The following is a 15,897-nucleotide window of genomic DNA, read 5'->3' as shown; positions in this document are numbered from 1 at the left end:
AAATTATCTGTCCCTATTTATGAGGTTTTATTTCTGGGTTCTCAATTCTATTCCCTTGGTCTATGTGTCTGTTTTTCTGCCAATACCATGCTGTTTTGATTATTGTAGCCCTGTAGTACAAGCTAAAGTCAGGGAGTGTGATACCTCCAGCATTGTTCTTTTTTCGTAAGATTGCTTTGGCTCTTTGGGGTCTTTTGTGGTTCCAAACAAATCTGATGATTTTTCGTTCTATTTCTTTAAAAAATGCCATTGGGATTTTGATGGGGATTGCATTAAATCTGTATATTGCTTTGGGTAATATGGCCATTTTAACTATGTTGATTCTTCCAATCCATGAGCACGGAATGTCTTTCCATTTCTTTGTGTCTTCTTTAGCTTCTTTCAAAAATGTCTTATAGTTTTCAGCATATAGGTCCTTCACATCCTTGGTTAAGTTTATTCCTAGGTATTTTATTCTTTTTGCTGCAATTGCAAAAGGCATTGCTTTTTGTATTTCTTTTTCTGAGATTTCATTGTTAGTATATAGGAATGCAATGGGCTTTTGTACGTTGATTTTGTAGCCGGCCACTTTACTGTATTCGTTGATTGTTTCTAATAGCTTTTTGGTGGAGTCTTTAGGGTTTTCTATATATAGCATATGTCATCTGCAAAGAGTGATAATGTGGAAGGTGATGATTCTTCCATAGACAACACAGAGAGAGACGGCATCTGGGAGATCATATCAGAAGGGTCAGGCGTGGACCTCTGTGCCACTGTCCAAGTTCAAAGCTGAAAGCCCCAAAGTATGATGCCCATTGAGCTTACTGGCACTGCTTTGGGTAGAAAGCTTTAGGGAATCCTGGAACATGTCATTGCAGAGGCAGGATGTGCTGTGAGAAGTCCTTGCCAACTTGGCTGTCTTCTGATGGCTGTCATCAGAGTCCAGTTTGGGGAAGGACAGGATTTGATATTGCTTACTGCAGGCATGGGTGGGAAGGGCCACTTGGAAGCCAGCGGCATCTTTTCACTGTTGCCCAACTGTGGTAAGGTTATGAAGCTATTGGGTTTGTGAAGAGGTTTGTAATCTAGTGCTGCCTGCTGCAGGGGTGCCAGGACCTCTTCATCCTGTCACACAGACCCAGAGCCGCCTCAAGGCAAGTTATTGTCCAATAACTGACCCATGATGGGTCCAGTGGTTCCTACCGGAATGTTGTTCAGCTCTTCCTTCTCATTAGTAGTTTTTAACTCCAGATTATCAAATAGGTCTTCTTCACACTCAAAGTCAGCAGGATTGAAAACTGCCTTTGTGTGAGGTGGGCTGAGAACTTTCTGTGTTGTGGCACTGCTGCTGACCCAAGTGGGGGTGAGGCTGCTGGTGTGCTGTAAGCTGGCCAGGATGGGGTTAATGGGCAGTGGCACTGCGGCTGTCCTGTGAGTCCTGTGGGAGCTCGTGTTGCTATCACCATCTCGATCACACTTAGAATTCACTTTAGCTTCTGTTTTTTCAGCCTTGTGCTCTGCTTCCCGCTGGGCTTCTTGGATTTTTCCTAATATCTTCAGCCCACTCAATGGTTTTTCTTCCCAAGGAGAAGTCATCTGTACTTCTCTGACGACCTGCAAACAATCAGGCCAGGAGAAACCAATAGGTAGACCAACGTTAGCTGGTATTTTGAATTTGTTTCCTGTCTTAAATGGGACATCATCTCCTTGAAAATCCCATGAAAATCTGCACCCAACTTCTTAGAAGCCATTTAGAACCTGAATGCTGCTGCCGCCGCCGTCCCAAAAGCCAAAGAGTGCTGGTGCTGGTGACCTCCCAGGCTTGGTCCTTGCTGAGCTCCTGATGGTCCCTAGGGAGAGAAAATGCCACCGCCTTCTACTCTGCCGTCCCTGGGCCAGGCCATCGCCGTAGCCACTGCCAGTACCACAGCCGTCATGTCCAAGTCCTACGTTCCCCTTTCTTCCCCTCACTGCCCCACCCCTTTAGGCGGCTCAGAATCTGTCATTTTAAACATTAAGGGTGATTCTCATGGTCAGCCAGTGTTGGCATCCATTGGAAGCCATAACTCATTGCAGAAATCTACAAAGCTTTGAAGACCTGGAGGCTCCGTAGGCTCAGAGATGTCTTTTAGGACTTATTTCTTCATAATATAATCATGTTATAAAAATATGTTTTTGGTCTTTTCTCCAATAAGCAGTGAGCTCTCCCATCTCTGAAAGCTTATAATAATTCTTGTATGTACTATGTTAATCAAATGGTACCCTGCTCTGGCATTAGATCACTGATTTATATATTTAACAGATAAAACACCTGCCACATTCCAGGCTCTATTGTAGGGTTTGGTTAGTATTTACTGCTCCTGATTGTATATTGTATCCATACCTGTAGGTACTGTGTTCATCTCAAAGCATTATAATAAGGAATTTACATGTCTGTCTGCCCATCCCGCTATTACTGAGTTCAGAGATTGTGTCTTATTTATATTTGTGTTTCTAGTGCTTAGCACCTTCCCTGACATTTAGTTAGTCCTCAATGAATTAGCTTATATTATTATCCTTGATGGAGGGGGAGAACAGATGGCATGTTCTAGGACTAATAGGTCATTGATGACTGTTCAGCATGGCTAGTACATAGCAGACATAGGAAGAGGTGATGGAAGTTGAGGTTGACTAGGCAGGCAAGGCCAGACCATGAAGAGTCTTATATGCAATGTCAAGAAGTGTTTATTTTATATACAGTGGTGAGTGCTATGGTCTGAATGTTTGTGTCCCCACAAAATTCACATGCTGAAGACCTAGTGTTCAAGGTGCCGCTATTAGGATGTAGAGTCTATGGGAGGCAATTAGGTAATGAGGGCAGAGCCCTCATGAATAAGGTTAGTTCCTTTATAAAGAGACCCCTGAGAGATCCCTTCTGATGACTTGAGGACACAGTGAGAAGTCAGCAGTCTAAAAACTGGAGCAGGGTCTTCACAAGACCTAACCCTGCAGGCACTCTGATCTCAGACTTCTACCGTCCAGGACTGTGAGAAATCAATTTCTGTTGTTTGTAAGCCAGCCAATCTATGGTGTTTTGTTATGGCAGGCCAAACAGATGAAGATGGAGAGTCATTTCAGGTTTGATGCACAGAAGAGGCAGGATGGCAGCACACCTGGGAGGAGGTTAGGAGAAGAGCCAGGAGTCAGCCATGGTTGATCAATTAGGGTTTATTACAGTAACCTAGATAAAGTATGAGACTGGCCTAAACACAGGCTGTGGGGGAGGGATACGGGAGAGAGGATAAAACAATTCATGAAGCATTTCCAGTGGTTTGCTGGAGCTGGCTTGTACCAGTGTGTGAGAGCTGATTGTGTACCTCTCTTCCCAACTCCATGATCAGTGGGTTTGCATTAAAATTGGCCATCGTGGGAGTATTTATACTATAAGAATTGGCAAACAGTACAACTTAGGGCTTTTATTTTTGTTCCCAAAAGCTGTTTTACCAACATAATCACTGCATTTACCTGTGAACTTCTCATAACATCCTGCTCCATCCACATTATAATACTCTACACTCTGTATTTTAATAACCTGTTCACATGTTTGCATATCATGCTGGGTTGTAAGCTTTGTGATGGCAGTAAGATATCTGCCATGTCCACAACTGTACCCCGTGCCTGTCATATAAGTAAGTATTCAAAGATATTTAATGATTATATGAATGAATAATGATTTCCCCCCAGTAATTCGAGTGGTAGATATGTTTCTATAGTAATTCTAGAAGTGGCTTATGTACATGGTTCATACTTTCTCTTCTTTAGGATAAATTGAAGGAGTCAAAATTACAATGTAGTTATCAAAAAGCCACATATGTCCTCAGCTCTTGAAAGAGAACAGAAATAATAGATCACTTCTCTGATCATAACATGACAAAAATATTTTAAAGGAGAAATTATTTTTCATTTTGTTTTAATTCTTCCTCCTTGCAGACGCAAAGACTGTAATTTTCTTTGCATTTTAAGTGTAGCATGGGAAGAAAGAGACTTTTGAAGATCTAAGCCAGCATTTTATAAATAGCTAGGAAACTACCCTCTCAGTATTTTGATTTGAAGAAACTAAAGGTGTTAGGAAAAAACTGAGACTTTAACTTTTTTGTGTTGTTGACATTACATGTCAAAATAAATAACTTCCTGTCAAATAGATATGTATACATACATGTACATATAAATCTTATAAACCACAGTTACTAAAATAATGTTTGTGAAAAATGTATAACGTAGCTGTGATCATTATCTACTGCTGTATAACAAATGGCTCCAAAACTTAATGGCTTAAAACAGTACACACTTACTATTGAACCCAGTTTCGTGGGTCAAATCCGGCAGCAGCTTAGCTGGGTGGTTATTGAACCCAGTTTCTGTGGGTCCAATCTGGCAGCAGCTTAGCTGGGTGGTTCTGACTTGGGGTCTATCTTGAAGTCAAGATGTTGGCCTAGGCTACAGTCATCTGAAGACTGGAAAGGTACAGGGGGATGCACTTCCCAGATAGCTCACTTGCATATCTGGCAAGTTAGTGCTGGTTGTTGTCAGGAAACTTATTCATTGAGCTGCTTCAGTGTCCTCAGGACATGGCATCCTCCAGAGCGAGTGATGTGAAAGAATGAGCAAAGATAAAGGCGCAGTGTCTTTTATGACCTAGTCTCAGAAGTCTTATACCTTTTGTTACCAAAGTCTATACCTTGGAAGCAAGTCATTACACACAGCCAACAGTCTAGAGAGAGGTGTGGTTAGGCTCTACACTTTGAACGAAAGAGTAGCAAAGAATGTGTGGACATATTAGGTTGGTGCAAAAGTAATTGCGGTTTAAAAGGTTAAAATAATTGCAAAAACTGCAATTACTTTTGCACCAACCTAATATTTTAAAACCATCACGATGGCAAAATGTTTAGGTTGTAATTCTGAGTGAAAAAAGTCAAATTCAGAATAACTTATATAATATGATCAAAATTGGGTTAGGAAAATAGCATAGAAAGGTCAAAGAAAAGAAAACATGAATAGACCAATAACCAACCACATAAGAGGTCTTTGAAAAGAGAAGCAAAAACATGACTAAGAAGGCAAAATAATTGAAACACAGGACTTTAAAATACTGTGTTTCCCTGAAAATAAGACCGGGTCTTATATTAATTTTTGCTCCAAAAGACACATTAGGGCTTATGTTCAGGGGTTGTCATCCTGAAAAATCATGCTAGGGCTTATTTTCCGGTTAGGTCTTATTTTTGGGGGAACCATGGTATAAAGGGTTCTTACAAAAAAAGTAAGGAAAATTTAGAAAATGACTTAGGGTAGCAATCATGGAATGGGAATGGACAGAATGCAGAGATGGAGACAAGGTGTCAAGACAGCAGATTAGACTATGGTAGGGGATCCTGGAACGAAGGCAAATTTTGCCCCAGCCAAAAGACTATATGTGCTTTCCTAAGGGCAAAAGCAAATTTCAGAGCAAGCCAAATTACAATGTGCAGGAGAAAACAAGTTGAGTTAATTGTCATGGGGGAAGGCCTGTGAGTGAGACTGGAAGTAGGGCAAAATTCTGGTGTTAATGGTTTCTCATTAAACAAGATATCTCCCCAAGGTGTCTGATCTGCCATATCCATCCTATGTCTATTTCATATGTATGTATTGCATAATGTTTTCATGCTTTCTTCTGCCATATTAAGTGCTGATTTTGTGCTCCAAACACTTGGGACTATGGTAATCAAGTCTCCAGCTTCTCAAAGCTGGACATTTCAGACCAGGAGATGCAGATGTCGCAGGTGAAGGGAAAAGATAATTGCCTCATGAGGACCCAAATGAATTAGAGACCACGTTTTTGAGGTATAAACTGGGAACTGATGGCAAACAATGGAGTACAATGACTTAGGGGAATCAGAAATCATTGCTCCTCAACAGTCAGAGCACAAGGCCCAAAGATAGACAGTGACACCTGATGCTCTTTCTGATAAATGGCTTTGCACCTTTGAACAATTAGTGTGTCTGCTTTTGTCAAATCATACGCAGAGTATAACATAATCTTAACATACGCAGACTCATCTAAGTGGCCCCCTAGGGAAAGAGAGACTTTAGAAAGACAAATTGAATGATGTCTTTCCCAATGACCTATTGTTTGTATTGAAAAGTAACTTTGGAGTATAGAAACTGGCCACACCTCAGTGGAATGGATGCAAAATGTTTTGTTTCTCTGGAGAGTTGATAGTCTTAAAATATTTCCTACTCAAGTGCTGAAATAATGTATTCTAGTTCACTTTGTACCCTTCTGACGAAGCCAAGATGTTTTGCAGAATTGTCTCTCCTCTATAACCATAGTTTCCTTACCTTCTCAATATTCATCCAAAGATGATGAACTCCCTCCTCTGTCTTTGGGACTTGCCACCTCCCACCATGTCTTTGAATTATCTGATAACCTGGCCAAAAATTTACCTCTTGAAAGATGCTTCCAAGATGAATCCCCTCTTTCTTCCATCACTGTTAAGAGTCCTAATGCTCAAGTCTTTATTTGATGTTATATTATTATTATTATTTTTAAAGATTTTATTGGGGAAGGGGAACAGGACTTTATTGGGGAACAGTGTATACTTCTAGGACTTTTTTCCAAGTCAAGTTGTTGTCCTTTCAATCTTAGTTGTGGAGGGTGCCGTTCAGCTTCAAGCTCTTGTCCTTTCAGTCTTAGCTGTGGAGGGCGCAGCTCAGCTCCAGGTCCAGTTGCCATTGCTAGTTGCAGGGGGCGCAGCCCACCATCCCTTGCGGGAGTCGAACTGGCAGCCTTGTGGTTGAGAGGATGCACTCCAACCAACTGAGCCATCGGGGAGCTCAGCGGCATCTCAGATCCAGGTGCTGTGTTCAATCTTAGTTGCAGGGGGCGGAGCCCACCATCCCTTGCGGGACTCGAGGAGTTGAACCGGCAACCTTGTGGTTGAGAACCCGTGCTCCAACCAGCTGAGCCATCCGGGAGGCAGCTCAGCTCAAGGTGCCCTGTTCAATCTTAGTTGCAGGGGGCAGAGCCCACCATCCCTTGCGGGACTCGAGGAATTGAACCGGCAACCTTGTGGTTGAGACCCCACTGGCCCATGTGGGAATCGAACCGGCAGCCCTCGGAGTTAGTAGCACGGAGCTCCAACTGCCTGAGCTACCGGGCCGGCCCTGATGTTATATTATTGATAATTGGTTGTTTTTCGTAATTCCCAAGTTGTGCCATGTCTATTGTCCAGTGTGGCATTGTAGTAGTAGTTGAACCCATGGGCCTAGATTCTAATGCAGAGGAACAAATCCCATCTCTACCACTCATCATCTGTGTGACTTTGGGCAAGTTACTTTTCAGCATCTCAGTTTTCTCATCTGTAAAATAAGAATAATATCAGGGCCTATCTTAAGGGGTTGTTAAGAGCACTGGAAGACAATATATATCAAATGCTCAGAAAGCACTCAGTAAGTGTTAATTATTAGTAGTAAGAGAAGCTGCATCAGGAAGACTAGTGTGTAAAGAAAAAGGCATGATTTTGTTGAAACCCAGATCTGTAACTTCGTTGCATAATGACCTTGGGCATGTTACTTAAGCTTTCTGGACCTTAATTTCCTTATAGTAAATGGGGAAAATATAATAAATATACCAATTTCTGGGCTAAACTGCTTATGGAATGAAGGCCGGGCTGGTAACTTGGAGGAGCTGAAAAACATTTATTTCCTTCCTCCTAACTTGTCAACAAAAACTGAACAACTGCTTGTTTTAATCAAGCTAATATCTTTCGTCCTCATTACCTCCCCACCCCTGCTAATCAGTTAATTTAGTGGAACTTCGGTAAAGAAAAAAAATCAATCAATCCGTGTATTCAGCATCCTGGAGAGTGAACACACAGCTGGTGGAATTTTTCACTCTGCAACCAGGTGGCTTCATGTTACTTGCATTGTTGTCTAGGTTTGTTTACTTCTTCCTAAGGACTGTTCACATTCCCAGGTAATATTCCTTTTTTTAAAACATTTTTTTATTTCAGGTGTACAAAACAATGTAATAGTTAGACATTTATCATTTATATCCCTCACACTGTGTCAACCCCTCTCCCCCCATCTACCACCCCTCTGACATCACACACAGCCGTTACATTTCCACTGTCTCTATTCCTAATGCTGTACTCCACTTCTTGTAACCATATATATATATATAAACTTGTAGTTGACATTCATTATTGTTGAGCTTTAGCTTCATGAATGTCAGTTTGGGGAATGTAATCAATAACGTTGTAAAGATTTTGTAGGGTATCCGATGGACACTTGTCCCAGGTAACATTCTTGTGTCCACAGAATTTCCTGTCCTAATTTAAAGTATAGGTGTTTGTGAATTGGAGGCAGGAAGTAGGTAGTCAAAATGAATCAGAACCAAATGGTCAACTGAGCCCTGGGGTTGTGGCATTAGTCTTAAATGGCTGATTCTGGAACCTGATTTTAGTTTTGCCATTGTTTCCACATTCTCAGTGGAGATAGTCATTGTATCTAAATACATCCCTATAGTTCTCATGACAGGGATGACAATGAGACCAACTATTGTGGTTGCATTTTGGTCCTTATTATACACCATGAATAAAGGTAAGGAGCTTGGGGCTTTGTCTTGCCACGTAATATAGACCTTAGGTTTGTGAAAAATCCTTTTGAGTCTGTGATCTATGCGGCATCGGCAGCAAATGGAAGCCTATTAGGGATGCAAATTCTTGTGCTGCACCCCAGACCTACTGAAGAATCTCTGGGAGTGAGGCCTACTCATCTGTGTTTTAACAAAGCCTACAGGGGATTCTTGTGCCAAAGTTTGTGAAGCCCAACAATCCAGATTCTTGCTAAACCTGGGAGACTTGTAACAAAAATGCTTTTAAAAAGAGGCAAACTATTTTTAGCCATGGACACCTAAAGAATGTTGACATAGTTTAAATTTGTATTGTTTAATTCTTGAAACTCGAAATCATTGTTTCTCCACTTCAGGTTTTATTATTATTAGGCTGGTGCAAAAGTGATTGTGGTTTTTGCAGTTATTTTTAACCTTTTAAACCGCAACCACCTTTGCATCAACCTAATACAATCCTGGAGCTGTCTTTCAGTGACTTTGCATATAGTCACGGAATTCTAAAACAAATGAAACTCTCAAAAGAAATTTTGAGATAATTAAAGAAAAAAAGAAGCCTTTCTGGGGCAGAATATGGAGCCATTGGAAACTAAACAAACAAAAGAGTACCTTAGCTTCTTTTTTTTTTAAAGGAGGGCGCAGCTCACAGTGGCCCATGCGGGATTGAACCGGCAACCTTGGTGTTATCAGCACCACGCTCTAACCAACTGAGCTAACAAGCCACCCTTGCCATAGCTTTTTAAGTTTGAGGCTCACTGTCCTCAATATTGGCCAGATATGTTTTATGATTGTATCACTTATTGTCCATATAAACATGACTTGTGCTGTTGTTGTCTCTTTACACATGCTCAGTTGTAATTTGTAGAGTTATAGTTCTTAATGTAAAAGTGTTTCCTCAAACACCAGAAATGATAAGTCTTTGTGGGATCTAATAAATGCACAGCATGCGAGACTTCCATGGTGCAGATCCTTCTTGAATTAGCTTTCACTCCTTTGCTGGAATACATAACGTCAGGGCAGCCCAAACAAAAAGAACCCATTAGCTGCCAAGCACACCTCTGTTGCAGAGGTGAATGATTCAGGCCGGCTTCAGCATTTAATGAAGCTTGTTGTTTCCCATAAATTAACTGAGTGCTATTAAATTTTGCTGACAGCGAATCACTGTTGTGACCACGAGCTCCTCCATTTATCAAGCTTGAAAGGCAAGCAAGGATCTGCGGTGACACAGACAAGAGAACATAGAACAAAAATCCCCTAAAGGGAGTAATCTTTTATGGCCTTGTTACATGTTGGCTTCCATATAGAGAGATACTCTTGGTGATCCACTCACTGCTCGAGGACAGACTATTGGAGTAGTTTTTCCAGTGCCAGGGCATAGCGTCACAGTGATAAATTGTGGCAGAACTCCTTTCAGAGGGAAGTATTTCAGAAGCCAAGCCTGGTATGCATTGTGGTCATTGGAGAAATGACAGTCAAGGGGCAAATACCACGAGAGGGGCTGGCTTTACCCTTCTTGCCAATCAGATACTCTGATGACTGGTTTTATAGCTTCTTGATCCCCAGTCACTTCATCTATTGATGGAAAGGGACACATGTCGGTCCTCCAGTGTTTGCTTGAAAAATAAGTACAAGGATTAAACTATCTAAAGCGGGGCCGTGCTTGATGGGAGAGCAGAGGAGCAGTCGGATGCTGTGGGTGCTCTTGTTCTCCTCGCTGCTGAGAGGTGCAGCCGAAGGATCAGGAAGAGGTGAGCATGGCAGGGGAGTGGAGAACACATGATGACCACGGGCGAAGGGGTGGGCTCCCAGACAAGCAGTATGTTTGGGCAGTTGCTTCTCAAGGGTGCTCTCTTCTATCCTTGACTATGGTATAGAGCTGTCCTACGTTCTTGAGTCCTTTGACAGCCATTCTACTGGGCAGCTCCTTTCTTTGTGCTCATGTTCCCCACATTTTCAGGTGCGCTGGATGTGTCAATCATAGTCCTGTTGCAGCCACAGCCCTGCTGATGTTGTCTAGCCTGTGGCCCACTATTGGCTAAAATTATCCAGCTTTAGAAAGTGGCTCATTTTGTTAACCAGGAAAGGAGTATTTCTGAACTCACGTCTGTATGTGCCATGCCCTCACCTGTTTCTTCTCTTTCAAAACATGAAACACCTTGTCTGGGCTCCCTTGATGTTTCCGGTATGAGGAGAGCAATAAGGAAGAATGGAGTGTGGATGGTGGTTTCTCCTTATAGGGGAAGAGTGCTCCTCTGTGGTCTTCCTTCTCCAGCCTAGTAACCACAAGTGTATTTTTGCATAGCTTTTCCTCATCCCTGAGAGTTTTGGTTCCATTCCCCCTTGTCACTAGGGGTAAGATCTGTCATTAGGCCTGAGCTCCTCAGAGTAATCCTATTCCTTGGTATAGCTACTGGTTCAGGGAGGGCTTTGTGACACAGTACTGCCGTGTTTCCCCGAAAATAAGACCTAGTCGGACCATCAGCTCTAATGCATCTTTTGGAGCAAAAATTAATATAAGACCCGGTATTATATTATATTGTATTACACCCGGTCTTATTTTACTATAATGACTGGGTCTTATATTAATTTTTGATCCAAAAGACGCATTAGAGCTGATGGTCCGGCTAGGTCAGGGGTATCCAAACTTTTTTCAACGGTTTTCACCAAGGGCCATATGTGGTAAAATACACAAACAGCCGGGCCACTCACTCGAGGTGAAGTACGTATTGTCTCACCTGGTTTATTTAAGTAAACTAAATATATTTTTGGAATTTGCTGCGGGCCAATTAACAATGGATCATGGACCACAGTTGGCCTGTGGGCCGCAGTTTGGACACCCCTGGGCTAGGTCTTATTTTTGGGGAAACACGGTAGGTATTCCTGGGTGAGAAGCATCCAGGCTCTTTAGAGCTAGATTGACTCTCTCCCTATCTTGAAGAGGATGTAGCTCTGGGAGTCATTAAAGCTATTTTGAGAACAGAAAGGGGAAATAGCCTCAGGATAAAGTCGACTCATGGAGGAAAGAACCTAGGACTTCAATTTCACTGTTGAACTGCTGAATCAAACCTACCCTAAAAGCTGCAAGCTCTAACACTGGACTTTCAAATTGCATAAGCCAATTACATAGCAAATATGAATTGTTTAAGCTATTTTGAATTGGCTTTTCGGTTACTTGCAATCTAATTCATCCTAATGCAATGAGTGGAAATGGGATTTGAGGGGTGTAGTTAAATTACGACAAATTTCCACCATGCTTCCAAATTATAGAGTATATGTCTTGGGAGTGGTGGAATTCAGAGGTGGGTCGAAGGCATTGCAGACATGAGTGAGTCTCTTGGATGCTAGTATTAATGTGCATATCTTCTTTTTCTGTCTAGGTATGGGTTCCCCTGTAGGCTGAGTTTCTCTCAGAACTGCCTATTATTGAGCAGATACTCAATGACTACCATATGTAATTAAGTGAAACCAATGCTCTGCTACTGAGAAAGCATGTACACCTCCTTGATTCATTTGTTGGTTCATTTAATAGTGTCACAAAGGGGTCAAATATATACGGTCCATCAGATCCTGAGTCATTTGGGCTTTTTAGTGAAGAGTGGACCTTTGGGGAGTATGGGTGGTGACCCTTGGCAGGACATTGAAAACAGATACTGCCATAGAGCAGAGGAAGGGCAGGCAGCACAAAGTAAGCCTGTATTCTTGCTGCAGTTGCCTCCAAAATGTGTTGTCATTCCTTTCCCCCTTTAATTCTTTTTAATTGACCGCCACATCTTTTAGTGTCACTTGTGTTATATACTCATTCCTGAATGAGTGTGTATCAGGGAACTTCCACTTCTGTAAAACCAGTCAAGAACAGATAACATACTGTTCACTCCTATAGGATGCTGACAGCACATACTGATTGCCAGTAAGATTACTGAGATACGTTTCTCTTGGGAAAGGGGGTACCATGTTACCCTTCACACTCTCTTGTCTTTACTATGGGTTTCATGCTCACCACAATGTAAGGTCAACAGTTGATGTGAGTAGACTTGCCTTTAACAATAATTTAGTTACATCTGTTTCCAAAACAGATGCTAGAGTAGGCCTCCAAGTTAATGCTGTAATGAATATCATCTATTTTATAGAATCACCAGGATAGAGGTAAGCAACAATTTTAAGACTTTTAATATATAGAGTATACAAAATATCCCCACATAGTTTGAATTTTTAATAAGTTAACTTCTATATAAGATAAACCATATACAAAATGCGACAGAGAAAGCATTTGTATAAGATTTAAATAAAATTGTTAATGATTCATTTGTTCTAAAATTTATTTTGATTTCTTGTGTTATAGTTATAGCTACATACAAATATATGAAAAATGATGGCAGACATGAAAGCTAACATTACAGCAATTAAATGAGCTAAATCTGGAGTTTTCTAGCAGTGGTAAAATTTTAAAATATCCTTTTCCATGAGATAGCAAAAAGTTTTTATTTCAGAGAATTGTTTCTCACTTTTCATCCTCTGAAGCAACTTACTATCTTAGTAGTTAATTAGAAGTTAGCATTGACAGGAGAAATATTAAATCCCACCCATTTTCCCACTGCATTTCCCTACTTGTGTCATAGATTCTGAGTATCCTCTGTGTTTTCTTTGGTGGATGATTTGAGGGCCATTTAAGTGTCTTTTGTGTAGGAGGTTGGAAGTTTGATACGTGAGTGGTTGCAAGGAGTTTAAGAGGAATTGTTAATAGTAGCAGGAAATTGTGACTTAGGTGCAACAGCTAATAATCAAGATCATTCCATACACAGGACCACTTTGTCAGAGTTGCTATTTTTTCACATGGACCAATTAAGATACAACATTTGTAATCAGATCAACAAAGTGTTTTGTTTTTTTTAATTTCCTTGTCCGTTGGGGGGAATAGATCCTCTCTTTTACCATGTTTCCCTGAAAATAAGACCTAGCCAGACAATCAGCTCTAATGCGTCTTTTGGAGCAAAAATTAATATAAGACCTGGCTTTATTTTACTATAAGACTGGGTCTTATAATATAAAATAATATAGTATAATATAATATAATATAATATAATATAATATAATATAATATAATATAATATAATATAATACTGGGTCTTATATTAATGTTTGCTCCAAAAGACGCATTAGAGCTGATTGTCTGGCTAGGTCTTATTTTTGGAGAAACAGGGTATATATAAACCACTGGGATATGAAATACAGTTTGGGGAATACAATCAATCATGCTGTAAATATTTTGTAGGGTGTCAGATGGGGACATGTCTTATTAGGGAGACCACTTCATGGGATGTGAAGTACAGCATAGAGAATAGAGTCAATGCAATTGCAATAGACATATACGATGTCAGGGGCAATAGATTGGGGGAGGGGGTTATCACTTTGTGAGGGGTATAAATGTCTAACTATTACATTGTTTTGTACACCTGAGACTAATAATTAAAAAAAAAAGAACCTCTCTGTTTTAGTGATATATGTGGTGATTCCATTTAACCAAGAAGTTCTTTGAAATAACAGGTTCCCTAGTTCATTAAGGAATTTGTTTGGAAATAACTATTTGAAAGACTGGTGGGCAGAACAATTTAAACCCAGGAGTAACTTAATTGAAAATTAATTTGAAATTCACAGAAAACCTTCTGGAATGATAATTGAAATCAGTAGGGTTTCAACAAGAAAAAAATCCATTTAGGGATCTTTCAATATGATGTATTTTTTAAAAAGGTATATATTTCCACCATTTACAAGTTGTAGGATAGCTAGAAATGACAGTTCCAAATAGCCAAACACCTAATGAGAACAAATACTGTAAAAAAGACTGTGTAAGGAAATGAAGTTTTAAAAAAATACAGATTAGGCACACTCCATCTTCCTCTTCCCACCTCCACCTCCTACCTCATCTTCTTTTCACTTATCCAGATACTCTAATCCGTGGTGATTCCTAAGTGACAGCTTGCATCTTAAATTTTATCACTGTCGCTAGAGCTCAGTTTAGTTTTGCGATGACGGTGAGGGTTAGAAATGTTGCATTGGGACTTAAGATGCTGGGAATTGTTAAAGCTGACATAGTCTTGCTACCTGGAACCAAGAGTGAGTATGTGGGAAAAATATATCAGGCAGTATTCCTAACGGTTCAACAGCCAGTTGTTCTTGTCTGATTATTTCTTCTGCTAATAAGAAGTACCATCTGGCTGCTGTGGACAAAAGGATGGGAGAGACGTAGTAGAAAATGAAATGTTTTGTAGATCACAATTTCTCCAAAGGAAAATCTGCCAGGGAATAGTAAAGAAATGCTTCTATTTGAATACCTCTTGAGGAAATGTTTGGAACTATAGTGAAAAATTCTTGTTATTTACATTGCTATTTTCTGCTTCAGATGAGACTAGAAAATTATACAAGAGAGTTTAAAATCATAGCCTTGATCAGCACAAAGCGGTAGCTACTGTAAAGAGAAGCCCTAGAAAGAGAAAAAAATTGTGAGCTTCTAGACAGTTCCTTCTTTTCCAGGTCTCCCTTGAGATGCCTGCTGAATGCTGCAAGTTCCATAGCAGCCATGTACAAATAATCGGAACTTTATACTTTTATCCTCCTCTAATACTCCAATAGACACAATTAGGAAGTTCTTTGTCATAAAACATGAGAACAGAATTGAACTCCAGATTGCCACCTTAGCAGTGAAGAAGTGTGGGGAGAATTTGTTGAGGTGCGAAGAAATCTGAACAGTATGTGAGAGGTGTCTTAGTAACTTTAAACTTACGTAAGACCAGAGAAAGACAGGAGAGGGGAATACTTTACTTTGAAAATAGGTCTGTCTTTCTTTTTGAATACGGAAGAAATAACCAAGAAATGGGAGCACAATCGGCATGAATCTGGAGTACAACTTGTGTAGCTGTCAGGGAGTTTATAAAAATGTAGAATTTAAAGCAACACAGGTTTTAGGTGATATGAATCACTTGGAAGGCAATAGTATTTTAAAATCCGAAGGTTATGTGAAGTCCAGTTGGTGGTGTGCAGCTGTGTGTACCACTGCCTACAGAAAAGGGGTGGCTGCTTGTAGTTGTGGTTGACCGTGACCTCTGTTAGGATGTGATGGGGGAGAGACAGGGATCCCTGCCCTCTGGGTGAGGAGGAAGCTAGATGTTGTGTGAACCGAACATGCCTCTCTGTTGAGTTTCATTTTGCTCATGGTTTGGGGCAGGCAAAATCTGCATGAACTACAATATCCAGAAAAGGGTTGAGCACAGGGCTGTGGT

General features: G+C 40.6%; 1 pseudogene; it reads right to left on the bottom strand.

Annotated features, from left to right (window-relative positions):
• Positions 1 to 370: 370 nt before the first annotated feature.
• Positions 371 to 3,249, bottom strand: LOC109435732 (ubiquitin-associated protein 1 pseudogene; annotated as a pseudogene).
• Positions 3,250 to 15,897: the final 12,648 nt, after the last annotated feature.

The sequence above is a fragment of the Rhinolophus sinicus genome, chromosome 18 (assembly GCF_057876585.1).
Source record: "Rhinolophus sinicus isolate RSI-liver-muscle chromosome 18, RSI-T2T, whole genome shotgun sequence".
NCBI lineage: Eukaryota > Metazoa > Chordata > Mammalia > Chiroptera > Rhinolophidae > Rhinolophus > Rhinolophus sinicus.
This window is presented reverse-complemented; position numbering and strand designations above follow the sequence as displayed.